This window comes from Sturnus vulgaris, chromosome 2 (assembly GCF_052056855.1).
Source record: "Sturnus vulgaris isolate bStuVul1 chromosome 2, bStuVul1.hap1, whole genome shotgun sequence".
Taxonomy (NCBI): domain Eukaryota; kingdom Metazoa; phylum Chordata; class Aves; order Passeriformes; family Sturnidae; genus Sturnus; species Sturnus vulgaris.
Window position 1 is genome coordinate 68,869,710 of NC_142244.1, and position 13,671 is coordinate 68,883,380.

The following is a 13,671-nucleotide window of genomic DNA, read 5'->3' on the forward strand; positions in this document are numbered from 1 at the left end:
AAGAAAAATAATCATCTTCAATCCAGAATATTTTGTAAAGAATTGAGAAAATCTGAATGCTGCTCCAGGTTGGAGGTCTGTGAGCGTTTTTTTTTGTTGTGCCTGAGCAACAATGTCTTAGGGCCTATGCAATTAAACTTTTCATAGCCTTGGTTTCTTGATCTGAAAAAATTAGATACCTCTTGTGAGGAGGTGTTCTTATCTTCTTGGATCTTATTTCAGACTTCTTAAGGTAACCATCTAAAATAATTCGAATGAATCATGAGTTTTTTTGCAACTGTCTCCACTGTTTATACAGGGAGCCTAGGAAACTGGCTTAGGCTACGTGACTACATTTAGGCAGTGGAAGAGATATGTCAGGATAGATGCTTAGTTTTAAATGGCCAAAGATATATGAAAGGAATATCTGCCTAAACGTTCATTTAGTCAGCAAGTTGGTGAGGGGAGTAATCTCTTTAGCTGGGAAATAAAGACATGTTACTTTCAAATGCAGAAGCTTATTGACACAAGACTCTAAGCAGAGGAAACATATACTGTAAACAATAACTATGGAGACATGCAGTTGATATAATATTTTCTAAGGTCCAGCAGTTGTAGAAATACATTTATTTGTTGGGCAGTGATAAATACAAATGAAATTGGGGGAAGAAAAACATTATGCAAATGGCCTCCATAAGCAGCAACAATACTTCATGTGAAACTTGGCAGGAGCCATTATCAAACAGATTGGTTCTAAAGCCAAAGAACATTTAAAATTAGGTATTATTCTGTTAAGTCTCCTAAATAATTCCTCCCCTTTTCAGAGGTCATTTAGTTTACAAGCTTAAGATATAATAAACAATAGAATATCTTTTATTTTTTCTAAGTATTGTCTCAGTGTCTCCAATTTTTTCCCCCAGGGCAGAGTCCCAGCAGCTCGGCTACCTGCTCTGACTGACTCGCTTGCTATCCCAGTGCACTGTTTTAGACACTAACACACTCTAGCAGGAGTGATAAAGGGACCCTGCTCTGAAAGATGAAACTTGAATTCCTTTTACCGGAGCCAGCTCGAGTTGTCACAGTTGTGCTGAGCTGCAGTTAAAGGGAGTAATGAAGCAGAGTCTGCTACTAAATAGAAGTCAGCCTGGGAATGACCCAAGGACCAGGTTGAAGGGACCCACTGTGGTAAAGTTGCTGAAGGCTGACTCCACCCTAGACACTAAAACCCACTTTTTTTTTGAAAAGGACAAGATGAAGCCCTCTGGAAAAAATCCAGGGAACAAAATAACAATTAAACAATGTGAATAAACAGGGACCAGTGCTTCAGCACTCTCTCCAATCTTCTTATCAGTGTAGACATACCAAGTAAGCTCTCATCAACATTAATAAACTATTAGCAGTGCATCACTCTCCTTTCTACCTCTAGTTTTGGGAACATTCATTCTGAATGTTCATTCATTCATGCTGAAACATTCATTCTGGCTAGCACAGGATCAGCTTAAATTACAGGAGTTTGTTTCATTTCTCTGCCGTATGAAGGATACTAGACTCTATTTGGATCTAAGCTGGCTTTGGCAGCAGCATAATCATATTTGCATTTGGGCCTGAGCTAATAAATCCAGCTAGATCCATGCTGCCTCTGAGCAGAGTCAGCCAGAGTTGTGGCAGTTCACAGCATGACTAGTTCATAAAGCAGATACCTGAAAAATGGCTGTGACTGTAAAAAAAAATGTTTGTACCTTCTGGCCTTACATTGCATTATTACTTTACAGGCGGCAATTTTTGCTTGCAAAGAACAAAACAAAAGAGCCCCACCCTGAGATGAGTACACTTGGTTTCTGAGAATAAACATAATTACTGCTGTGTATTTTAGACAACAGTAAATTAAAAATAGAACATTAGTATCTCACAGGAGAATTCTGCCTTTTACAGTACGAATGATGATTATATACACTCCAGGTATTTTAAAACATAGTTCACATAGTGTGAAAGAAAAAAATGTTTCTACCCTTAATAGAGTAGGCTGCACACTACGTTAAGGAGCTGTATGATTTCACTCTTGAGTTTTTGATAATCTCCAGATAAACTTATTTTATAAAGTGGCAGAGTGTATTGCCATGAGGGATCTCTAAAAACTTCACAATACAGTTATTATATAAATAGTAGCTATGAGAAATCAGTCAAGTTTTTGGAGTGACACATGAGATTCAGCAGGCTTATGGTCCACAGAATTTAAATTAAGGCAATTCAAATTCTGGCCTTTGTGCTAGTTCCACAAAAGGATGACAGGGATTTTTATTTGTCTTGGGACTTTCCCAGCTTTGCCTTGTGTCCAGTCACAAAAAAAACTTTTTCAGGTAAAGTCTACCTTTAGCAGATCTAAATTGAAAGCAGATTGTTGGCATATGCAGGAACAAACAAGGAAAGGAGGAAGGGCAGCTGAAGGCCGGTTTGGAACTGGCAGCAGCAAGCTGACAGGGATGGAAAAGGAAAAGTGCCTGAAATTGCCTCCAAAGCTCAGTGCAAACCTTGACCCAAGTAAACCCAAGTGCCCAAGTAAACCTTCTTCCACCAGCAGGCTCTGGCTGCAAAGGTAAGCAGTGAGCACATGTCAGTGTGCAGCTCTGCACAGAGAGGGTGGATGCTCCTCAGCAAAAAGGCTGTAATCCTGCCTCGGTGTGTTTTCTGTTGCGTGGCAATTCTTTCAGTAAGGCACGCCAGACCTGCTCTTTTGGCTATGGCTTTAAAAATGTCAGCAGGACCCTGAAATTCCTTGTTTTCCACTGATTGTCTGACCCAACTTCAGGGAAAAAGATCAAGCTCTGCTGGACACCAAAAATGACAGAATTCCTTAAAAAGAAAATACATGCAATTATGTGAATCCTGTCATAAGATGAGAGGGGGGAAAAGGGGCAAATTGAGAAAAGCACAAAAGAAGAAAACTACAAATAAAGATGAGTATTGTTACTTATTTAGCAAAACATTGGTTTTGCCCTGTCTCCCCTTCTGTCAAATAAGAAAAGTTAATTTAATTAACAAAGATAAAAAAATTAAAAGAGAGAGCTAAAAATTTTGCAGGTATGTATTCAAGCTGTAGGTCCCTGTACTGCAAAAGGGAGAATGGAAACTTTTCAGGAGGAGATTTTTCCTGCCTTGAAAGACTTCTGCAAAGCAAAATCAAAATCTGACATTGAAAACAAATACACACTCATAAAAACATTGAAACTCATGGCATTTCTTATGATTAATAAATACCAAAACATACAAAGAACAGAGTGCACTGTGTCTCTTACAATAGAAAATACTGTTTCATAAAAAGGGACATTTTAATGACAATCTCAAAACCTTACTATTTTACAGTGCTACTTTCCCCAGGAATTTAAACCATCATGGTTTCTCAGCTCTAAACTCCAACAAAATTCTGTTAATTTAAAGTTCGGTCTTGTGAACAACAAACATATAAGATTGATAAGGCTCACACAGAAAGCTACTAATGAGGGTGTTAAAGTTTCCAGCAAATTATCCTAAAGATATTTTATTATACATGGAAACATTCTGCTAACATGTTATGATATCTTGGAAGAGTGTTTTTTACATACCTGAAAACAAAACAAAACATTAGCTAAAAAACTAGAAAGCTTAAGAAGTATTACAGTTCATCATAAAGCAGACGTGGATAAAATAGGTTAGCTCGTAAATCAGAATTATAGAATTGACTGCAGGATAACTAAAACAGCGGAAGCAGTACTATTTGCAAAGGAACTACAACTCCAAACAATGCATCTAACCAATAGAAAACAAACACATTAAAAGAAAGGAAATTAGTGAAGTCATTACACAAACCCAGCTGGGAACCCAGCTGTTTAAAGATGAAGCAAGCACTCTAATTCTTGATCTTTGGGAGTGTCTAATTAGAAAACAAACCCGAGTTTTTCTCCAAGACAATATTAAAATAAAAATAAAAAGAAAGCTTTCTTTCAAAATCAGGTTCGTCGGCTGTGACAGTGCAGGATTTAGGAAGGCTGAATAACCATGCAAAATATAAGCATTACTACTGCAGAGTTATGGTAATCATGTAATCATGCTTAAATAAGGGCTTCAACCTGCCCAAGCATAATTCCATGACTACTTATGAAGCGTTTTTGTTTTGCAACTTACCTGTTTTGCTTTTACTCTGCTGTTTAAAACATTAAACAGATAATTTGGAAGCCTACAGTGCTAATCACCTGCTTGAACAAACCAATCAGGGAAGTACTGCACTGTTGAGGACATAATGGCAAATTGTACTTCAGACCATAGGCCATGTACCTCCGTCCAGGGCCATTTCACTTGCAGGAGATGCAGCAAAGCATTCTCATTTTATTATAGAATTGCAATCCCTACTTTGCACTTCTTCATTTTCATGGCACTACTGCTTTGATAACGTTAGCGCACAAAGGAATAAGAAGGTTATTGCAAGCATAGGAATCAGATTGTCAGAAACAGGCAGGAGAGGATAAAGGAGACTGGATTTGAAATAATACAGATAAGGATACACTAACTGTGGGATAAGTGTAGCATTACTTCTGACCATATGTATCTAGCAGCTTTAAGATATCCAAGAAGATAAATGTGAAGATAAAGAGATTTTCTGAAAGAGATGACCTATGTAATCGCTCTTCTATTTCTGGATAATTGTCATTAGACTCAGTGTGAAAGCTGAAAGAATTTGAGACCCTTTTCCCAGCCAATTTAAAAACATGTTGTCCTCACAATTCTCTGAAACAGATTTTTCTTTAACTTTCTTTTTTCCAGTGTGTTGCATCACTCCTTATGCTCCTTAAAACTTCAAAATCTCTTCACTGTTATTACTCTTACCTACTGTTGTTATGACCTTATCTACTATAAAGACATAATTTATGTCAATATAATGGTTGTGTTTAAGCTGCAGTAGTAAAATAATTTCCCCAGTATGATTTGGTTCTAGGATGTCATCCACTGAAATGCTAATACTATCAGCCAGAATCCAGTAGCAGACAAGGTGAGGTTTGAATTTTCCGAGAATTTAGTGAAAGGAAAGGATTTTGAGGCATCAAGAATGGTATAAAAACAAGAATGGTATAAATAATTACATGAAGCATCACTGTGCAGTGAAATTGTTTTAATGTGCACTGACTTTTTAAGAATGCTATGTGTATGCCAAACATTAAGCCAATACTTGAAGATATTGGTGTTAATCTTTCAGAGTATCTCTTTTTACATTATATTAATAAAACTTCAAATTGTTGTTATAAAAAAGTGTGAGGGTTCACTTTTACAAAAATGTATTATCCATCACTAACCAGTTATTCTGCAGGCTAAATTAATTGAAGCTATTAAAAAAAAAATACCTTAACAGTATGTAGTATTTTCACTCCTCCATTGGTTCAGACATTCATTAAATTAAAATCTATCTTCCTTCTGAGTTTTCAGCCTACCTTCTCACCTGGATTGCAGCCACATGACAAAGATTTAAGTTTGGAGAAAGTCCTCTAGGATTCAAAGATGTGGGAGCCTGCTACTTTCCTTTTCCATTACATCTGTAATGTTCAAGCTGTTAAGATTGCTTTTTCAGTTCCCCCCTCTGATGCCTGGTCATCTTCCCTGTCAAGAGACATGATATACAAATAACCTTCCTAGCAGTTAGACAGATGCCTGTGATTGTGTAGTGGCCATTTTCCAAATTTCAAGATGGATAATTATGAGCAAGAAATGAATGTTGGAGGAACTCAGGAAAAATGTCTCCTGAGATGGCCCATCACAGAACAGTCTGCCTGACGGTTCTCCAGAAGCAGTTCAGTCAAGGAAGGTCTCACTCTGAGTCTTTCCTTTTTAAATGTCTCCTGAGCAATTCTGTTAAATGCACTGATTTAGAAATATTGAGATCATGGTGTAGAGGACTTCTACTTGGGGATTTAAGAAAGTGTTGGTCATTAACATTAATTAACATCACTTAAAATAAGCAGTGTACTTGGTGGGCAGCTGATAGGAGACCTATCTTGACATTATTCTAGCAAAGAGGTATGTTTCTGTTTTGAATCTATTCACTGACCTCTTCTTTGAAAGAACTCAATGCTTAATAGAAAAAACAAATTGGAATTTAAAACCACATGTAAATATTTAGTATGTACACAGACAATAAATGCTCAAGTATTTGATATTTTTTTTGGATGAGGATCAGCTCTTCTTGTAAACTTTCAATCAACTTTTTAGTAAACTGATTCTGCCAGGTGAAAAATGAAATATGTCATCTCAAAATATTTTGTAAACTTAAATGGACTGTTAAAAATTAAGTTTCTTAGCAATTATGTAGTTCAAGGGCCACAAGTGCGCTTGGAATTTGGACAACGTGCAGAGGGTTTCTGTACCATTCTGCACAAACAAGCAATCTCATGACTGAGTATGATTCCTAGATTATCCCTTCAACTTGCCATTCCATCTTTTCCCCCAACTTTACAGTTCTTGGTTTTAAATACCTCAGTTTTTCTCTTTTCTTTTCTTCTACCTGTTTTAACTTGCCTTGCATTTGTTTGTCATGTCTTATTAAGAATGAAGTCTCTCCAGGGCAGGGAACTTGTCTTATTTATTTTTATAGAATTCAGAAGAAATATATGGTATTATGTAAATGATTTTAATTTAAAAATAATAATAATTTCCTATCAAGTCTCATTTTGAGGTCTGTGTTCAATTTTTCTCTAGTAGGTTGTTGCCAAGTTAAGTATTTTTCTCATGCATATTTAAATGCTTACCTTTCCTTATTGAGTGCCTAAATTAATTTACTTTACTTAAGCAGCTGGTTTTCCTATGAGAAGTCCTAATTTCAGGGGGCAAATTCATAGACCCACTGGAGGTATTAAGAATTTTACCATTTACTTCACCAGGAACAAGATTTCAACTAAACCTCAGCTGTCTATGTGCCATTAACTGCTATTAAAATGACTACAAGGTAAACTGATTCCAGCTGCCACTGAAAGGGGGAGAAGTTACAGATTATTTCCCCTTTCATTCATTTAATTGTGTAAAACAATTTCTGAGTGATATTCAGCATCACTTTCTTTGACTTTATTTTTCTTTATGGTATCTTCCTTTTACTTTAGTTGTGCTCACTCTTTAGTGAGAAGATTGTTTCTGCATGATGTTCACCCTTCAGCAAATGAGCATCTGTTGATGCTCTGAGCTCCACTTTTCTTATGCCTTCTTTACCCTCTGTTTTCTTTGGGTTGTGTTCCCCCTCTCACCCCTTTCAGTGAGCTCAGCCTTTCCCAAAATTTTTCTTTTTTTCCTTCTAGTTCTTCCACATCTACTCCACTAGCCCCACGTTGTCTAATAGTAGCATTCTTTTTCTTTATGTTCACTAGTGAAAAGCAAAGTCTTATCACGTGAAGAAGCAAAATATTATTATTAATACCCTTACTTTTCAAACAGGAAAGCAAAACAGAAAAACAGTGAATAGCCAAAACAAGAGAAGGAATCAATGTTTAGATCTGGGATTAGCACACAGAAGGCAATCTACAGTTTGTCCCATGGATGAGATTTTCTCCCAGTATTAGGATATTCATCTGGTGGCCATGGGATTGTATTTCCTGCTAAACTGAAGCAGGCAACAGCCACACTGTCATTTTGCAGAAACTTGGGCTGTTTCCCCTCTTTGCAGCTCACAGAAGAGCACCTATGAAGTCAGGGATTAAGTATAAATTGCACTGAATAGACTGAGATTAGTTTTGGGAGTCACAGCATCCAGAAACTCAAGAAGGCCCAAGCTTTACAGACATATGAGTGTGTCTGATACACAGACCTAACACTCAATGTATCCTGGAAGTCTCTGCACAGACTATATTGTATCTTTCTTTGAGAGGAAAAAACCAACTCAAATCATCCCAAGCAAAAATAAATAACAAAAATGAAGCCATTCTCCTAATTAATTTCTTAATGTGTGATTACTTATAGGAATACTTTCACCCTGTTTTGTTAATTCTTGAAACAAGGGCTAAAGTATTTCTACTGGTGATGTATTTACATTATATTAGCACAGGTATAGAATGCTTCAGAAGGAAAATGAAGAATAACCAGTGAATGTATTTGTTTCTTTTAAACATTATACACAGCTGTTGTAGCATTGGCAAAGATGCATGCCAGAGAGCTACATATCTGATAGTACAAACTGTTTCACACTTTATTCAGTAACAGCTGGTAAAATGGTATTTAAGAAGAGTTTTGATTTAATCTAATGAGGAACTAAGTTGCAATGTACTGTACTGCCTGCAGAAAATAATAGGACAAACATTGATTTTTATGTTGCTATAATAGTTTCATTTTCGATAAATAAGAATTTATATGCACAGTTATTTGCTATCATTCCCCTCTCCATGTACAGGCTACCAAACCAAACCAAACCAAACTGTCTTGAAATGAAGTTTAGCCACTCGAGAGCTTCCAGAACAGGAAAAGATGTCCCTTAATATATGTTTTATACTCCACTAACATAAGACCAAGCTGGTGTCAAAGGGAACCAGACCGTGGGACCTAGAGAGAGGTAGAAAGAAATTAGGGCACACCAATGAAAGGAGCATAAACAGAAAACAGTGCATGGAGAGTAGTGTGAATTCAATTCCAGTTTCATATATACACCAAGTATTTGAATTATTAAATATCTTATTTACGTATTTTAAGAATGACATAGTTCTTAAATACACTAAGACAAGGCAGCAGACAAAATGCAGCACCCACAAGAGCTCTGACTTAAAGCAGCTCTTTTCTTCCATTAATATGAACACTATTAGAATTTTGCTTATTTTACATCAGTGTAAATCAAGGTCAGAATCAGGTCCAAAAGTATGTGTTTACTGTGAAATGAAGCAAGCAATGGGCTGGACACCCAATAATTCACACTAACTAAGTGTTACTTACCATTTTGCACTACAACTGCCTCTATCAAAGGCAGGGCACACATCTGAAAATAACTCACTCAGTGGACCTTACCTGAGTGTCCAAACCACTCAAGATATTATCCCTTCTCCCTCAAAAGCCTCCTAGTTGGTCCCAAGAGACCTTTCATTCCTGAGCACCCTCACTTATCTTCAGCCACACAATTCCCCTCAGCTTTATGTTATACATCTTTAATCTTGTAGATGGAAACACGAGCCCTCGCATAGATTCAGACCCTTAGAACTGAAAATACACACATAGAAAAACTAAAATGTCGAAAATGTAGTGTAAGAGCCACAGGGAGACCTTCTGGGAGAGAAATGTGGCCAGCCAATTGGGGACCATCAGAGAAACTGGCCCAAACCAATGTGGTGATGAATCAGTATGTACTTCTTGGACTGGTTGTCAGGGATCACTCTGTAGATCCTTGCCATGTAGACAAGGGTGCCGCCAAGAAGACAAAATTCTGCTTTGAGTTATAACTGGAAGTGCAATTGCCAGTGAAGCAATCATTGGCATGAGAAGACCAGGGTCTTACATGATTCTTCTGAGAGTGATTTAAATCTGTACATATTCCAGAATTTCTTGAAAGTTATTTTATAGTGGATGGCTTAGTAATGCACACTATCAGCTATTTCTAAACAGTTTTACATATTTCCAAGCAGGCTTTTTCTCCACATATTAAGAATGAGCCCTGTCAAGTAGTCATCCTTTGGATGATTACAACTTCAATTTAAGTTTATTGGGACTTTTGAGTATGACTCTAATACAGGATGAAAAGCACTCATGACATCTGATACCTATTAATTTGGGAATTCACAATTTAATACCTTCAGTGTTATGAGTGTCTTACTTATTTGCAAATACATTTCAAAGTGTGTTTACTTGTGCTTATAATGACATTATGCTGAGAATATTTCCCCCTCAAAGGAATTTATCATATTTTGTTTGCTATTACTAACATGTTTTTTGAGCTGTTAGTCTGAAACAAATATTTAGACAAGTGAAGGAAGTAGTATTATTATTTCTCCCACTGCACATTAGTAAAATGTAAAGTACTGTGCACCTAGATTGTTATCTGTTTCTGATGAAGCTTGTGATTATATTTTCTGGGTTTAGTTTGAAAGCTAAGACATCTGTTTATCTGGTGCATACAGAATAACTCTCATGTCTCTTCATCTCTTAAATTTTCAAAGGCTTTCATTCTGTTTTAAATCCTTTGAAGAAGCAGTAATCAAAGACAAAAATTATCAGAGGTACATTTTTGTTTTCCAAACAATGAAAATAACAACGCTCATCATACTCCGATTTCAGGCACTTGCAATGAAACTTCAAACCTGGAGATTTGCCACAGAAATCAAAAGTAATATGGGTAGCAGCAAACTCCAAAGTGCTGGCTGGATTACAGTTAATATGGGTATACCCCCCCTAGACTTCAATTCATCATATAAATTTAAACCAGGCATTTAAATAATAAAGACCAATAAGGCAATGCAAAGACATCAAAAAACATATCCCATCACAGCATGACAATGCATCAAAGTTTTTTTTCTTCTCCTTTTTTTTATTCAGATAAAGAAACCAGGGAGAATAATGGTGAAATGCCTTTGTAGCACAAAAGCATTCTGAAAACAGAACATTGAACAAACAATATTTTGCCATTCAAAACTGATTTTCAATTTCAAAACTTAGATTGAAGCAATATTTTGCAAGGAGGAATCAATACATTCATGTAAAGAAATTGGCATTGCAGTTGAACTGTTTTAAGTAAGATTTTTTTCCTTGCCAAATCTATGCAAATTATAGTTTTACTTAGCACTTGAGGGGAAAACTAACAGAGGTCTTTCTTGAAAACCTGAAAAGTTTTCTATTTATTTTTCATTCATTTATTACTTCTACATACACCCCCACTATGATCATGCCATTTGGAATAATTTTAAGATTAATCAGAAGAATTAGCAGATTTAGTCAAGTTAAGAATAGCAGGAATATGGGAAATGTTTTTTTCAAAAACTGTAATTAATTTGTGGCAGATTTGAATGCCATGGGTAAAAGCCTACACAAACTTGAAGTCAAACATGATCTTTAAAAATTTGACTATTGTCTTTTATTTTATTAGAGATTAGCATGATGAGGATGATAGTCAAGAACAAATTCTGCAGTCAATGATAGGATTCCCGCTGCCCGGATTTAGATCCCTGTGCTGTATGTAATTGCCTACTTTATTAATCATCCTTTACAGTCAATGCAGAGAAACACATTTTGGTGGTCCTACATATAAACTGTAGAAAAGGAAGGAAGGAAGGAAGGAAGGAAGGAAGGAAGGAAGGAAGGAAGGAAGGAAGGAAGGAAGGAAGGAAGGAAGGAAGGAAGGAAGGAAGGAAGGAAGGAAGGAAGGAAGGGAATTAACATTTACTTTTCTGAACTGGGCACAATTTTCACCTTAAAGACACGTTCCTCATTTGACTCATCAGTATTCCTACAGCTGCCCAGCCACAGAAATTAGGCTGAGGACATATTGGAATAAAAGAAAGAATGTAATACAGCATCATTCTGGTCCTCAGCCTTTCTCTGGAGTGCACAGCAGACATCACACAGGGTCAGAGTCCTACAGGTTCAACAGGTTCAGCTCTACACTCTGCACTCTGCTCAATGAATTGGGTTACTGTGCTAAGACTGTGCAGCCTTGTCCTGCCTCTCACCACTTTGGATACCAGTTGTACAAATAGCATGCAAATCCTGCCTTCACAGTTGCATTGAACTGAAGGTATTTTTTGCTGTGCTGGGAAGCAGAGAAGAACTTTCAAAGATGCCAAGCTTTTTGACATGGGACCTTTGTTTGGTTTGTTACTGATGTGTAGCACATAGATATCTAGCATGGAGAATTAAAAAACCAATTATCTATCACTCAAAAGTAGGTAGGAAACGGTATTCCTGTATATTTCTTTTGACAACATTAGTTTCCCTATCCCTACATTCTCTTTTTAAACAAGTGTAGTTTGATTAGATCAATAATGAACAATGATCAATGATCAACCGAAGCAACTTTCAGTTAATTTGATAACTATGACACCTGAGTCTTTTGTCCCCCAAGGCACACACACACATACACACACATAAACATAAAAAAAGAAAGAAAGAAAAAAAAAGGCATGAGAGTTTTCTAATTTTAATAATTTGAAATCGTTGTTCTCACTTGTTTTAAAAAGCTCATTTTGCTATCACAATTCATCTTGGAGATTGCAATGTAGTTTACATCAGTTTGACTAGTCTTAAAATAACTACAGCAAGTGCTAAAAGTGGAAGCTTTCCTCCATGTTATCCTAGGACTACATATTTGCTGTCTGTGAAGAGCAGTGCTAGCTTTCAGTCCTGTTGGCTCAGGGCTTCACTCACAGCCCTGTGGGCAACTCAGACTGTGGCTTACAATGCCTATGAGATGACTTAAACCTAAACTACTACTGAAAGTGCTCATTCCCCCAATTCTTTCTCTGCCCACATATTCCACGCCCACACCTCCCATTAGCATTTAGCAAAAGGAACTGATCCAACCCAAAAGTTTTATTACTTGGGAAGCTGGGTGTTGGAACAATTCCCAGATCTCTCTTACAAGGTAGCCATACGATCTCATGTGCTGGCACAAGGGAAAAGGTGGGAACAGAGAGACAGAGAGGCTGGAGGGATCATCTTCTTTAGCAGCATTTTGTACTTAAGTTAAATTAAAGTGTTCACGAAAGCACCTAATTTAACTCACATTTCCAAGTTTCTCAGTGTTTCCAAGATAGATGAGCGACTGTCACACTCTCTGACTCTCAGTTCTACCTCCCTCCCCTCCATCTGGGAACAAACTCAAGATGCTATCATCACAGCAGCAAAAGAGCCCTCAAAAGCATATTTGCCTGTCAGCTGGGTAGTTGACTTCAATTAGAAGTGTGAGGAGTTTTGTCCTATAGGTCGCAGGTAGATTTTCCCAGACAGATTGAGTTGGTTAACAAATCTATTTGGGTCCTTTGCCTTTACTTGCATGATTTGATTTTTTGGGGAGGAGAAATAAAATAGGGTCAGCTATACATGTCTTATGACCTTGATCTAAATGGAAAACATAGAATTAAAGTAAAAACCTAAGCAATTATTATGAGGAAAATTAAGATTTTTCAAGCTGCAGTTACAAAAAATGATAAATAGAAAACGTGAGGGAAATCAAAAGTAAAGAAGATAAAGAAAACTAAATATATAGTAATTTTAATATACTAGCATAGTGAAAATGGTGTCATGAAACATGGAAAATGTATTGGCCTTCTTCTTCAAATGGACAGAAATTCTTTTAAAATACAAGAATAATTGTGTCTTAATAAAACTCATTTCAGTGTGAATTTCAAAAATATTAAGAGAGCAACTTTTGTATGCATTTGAATATTGAAAGCCTATCTGTTATAAACCAATATGCTAGTAAATATTCCAGAGTGACAGGAAAAAAAGACCCAAACAACTGATGCCTTTGCTGAATATAGGTCTAAGATGGTACATGGCTTAATTATTTTCATTTTCCACAGAAAATTATCATCTTGCCTCTTGGTTTTCAAGAAGTCTTGCTCCCTCTTCTGCCCTGGATATTTGCTCCCCTCCCCAGCTGGAAGAATATCCTACTGCTCAGTTACAATGTACATGTGCAAATCATTGGCCCAAGTACCAAGTCAGTATACTTGGCCACGCTTTAAGGAACAGAATGCCTGGGACTGTAAGATAAGG

The 13,671-nt window shown here is 36.7% G+C and overlaps 1 long non-coding RNA gene across 2 annotated transcripts in view; it reads left to right on the plus strand.

The window, feature by feature from the left end:
* The window catches only part of LOC148224835 (uncharacterized), a 170,839-nt gene that overhangs the window by 60,908 nt on the left and 96,260 nt on the right, over positions 1-13,671 (plus strand). For both annotated transcript variants that reach the window (XR_015801534.1, XR_015801533.1), the window contains exon 2: positions 13,476-13,670. This is a non-coding gene — a long non-coding RNA (uncharacterized LOC148224835). The remainder of the gene's footprint in view (positions 1-13,475; position 13,671) is intronic.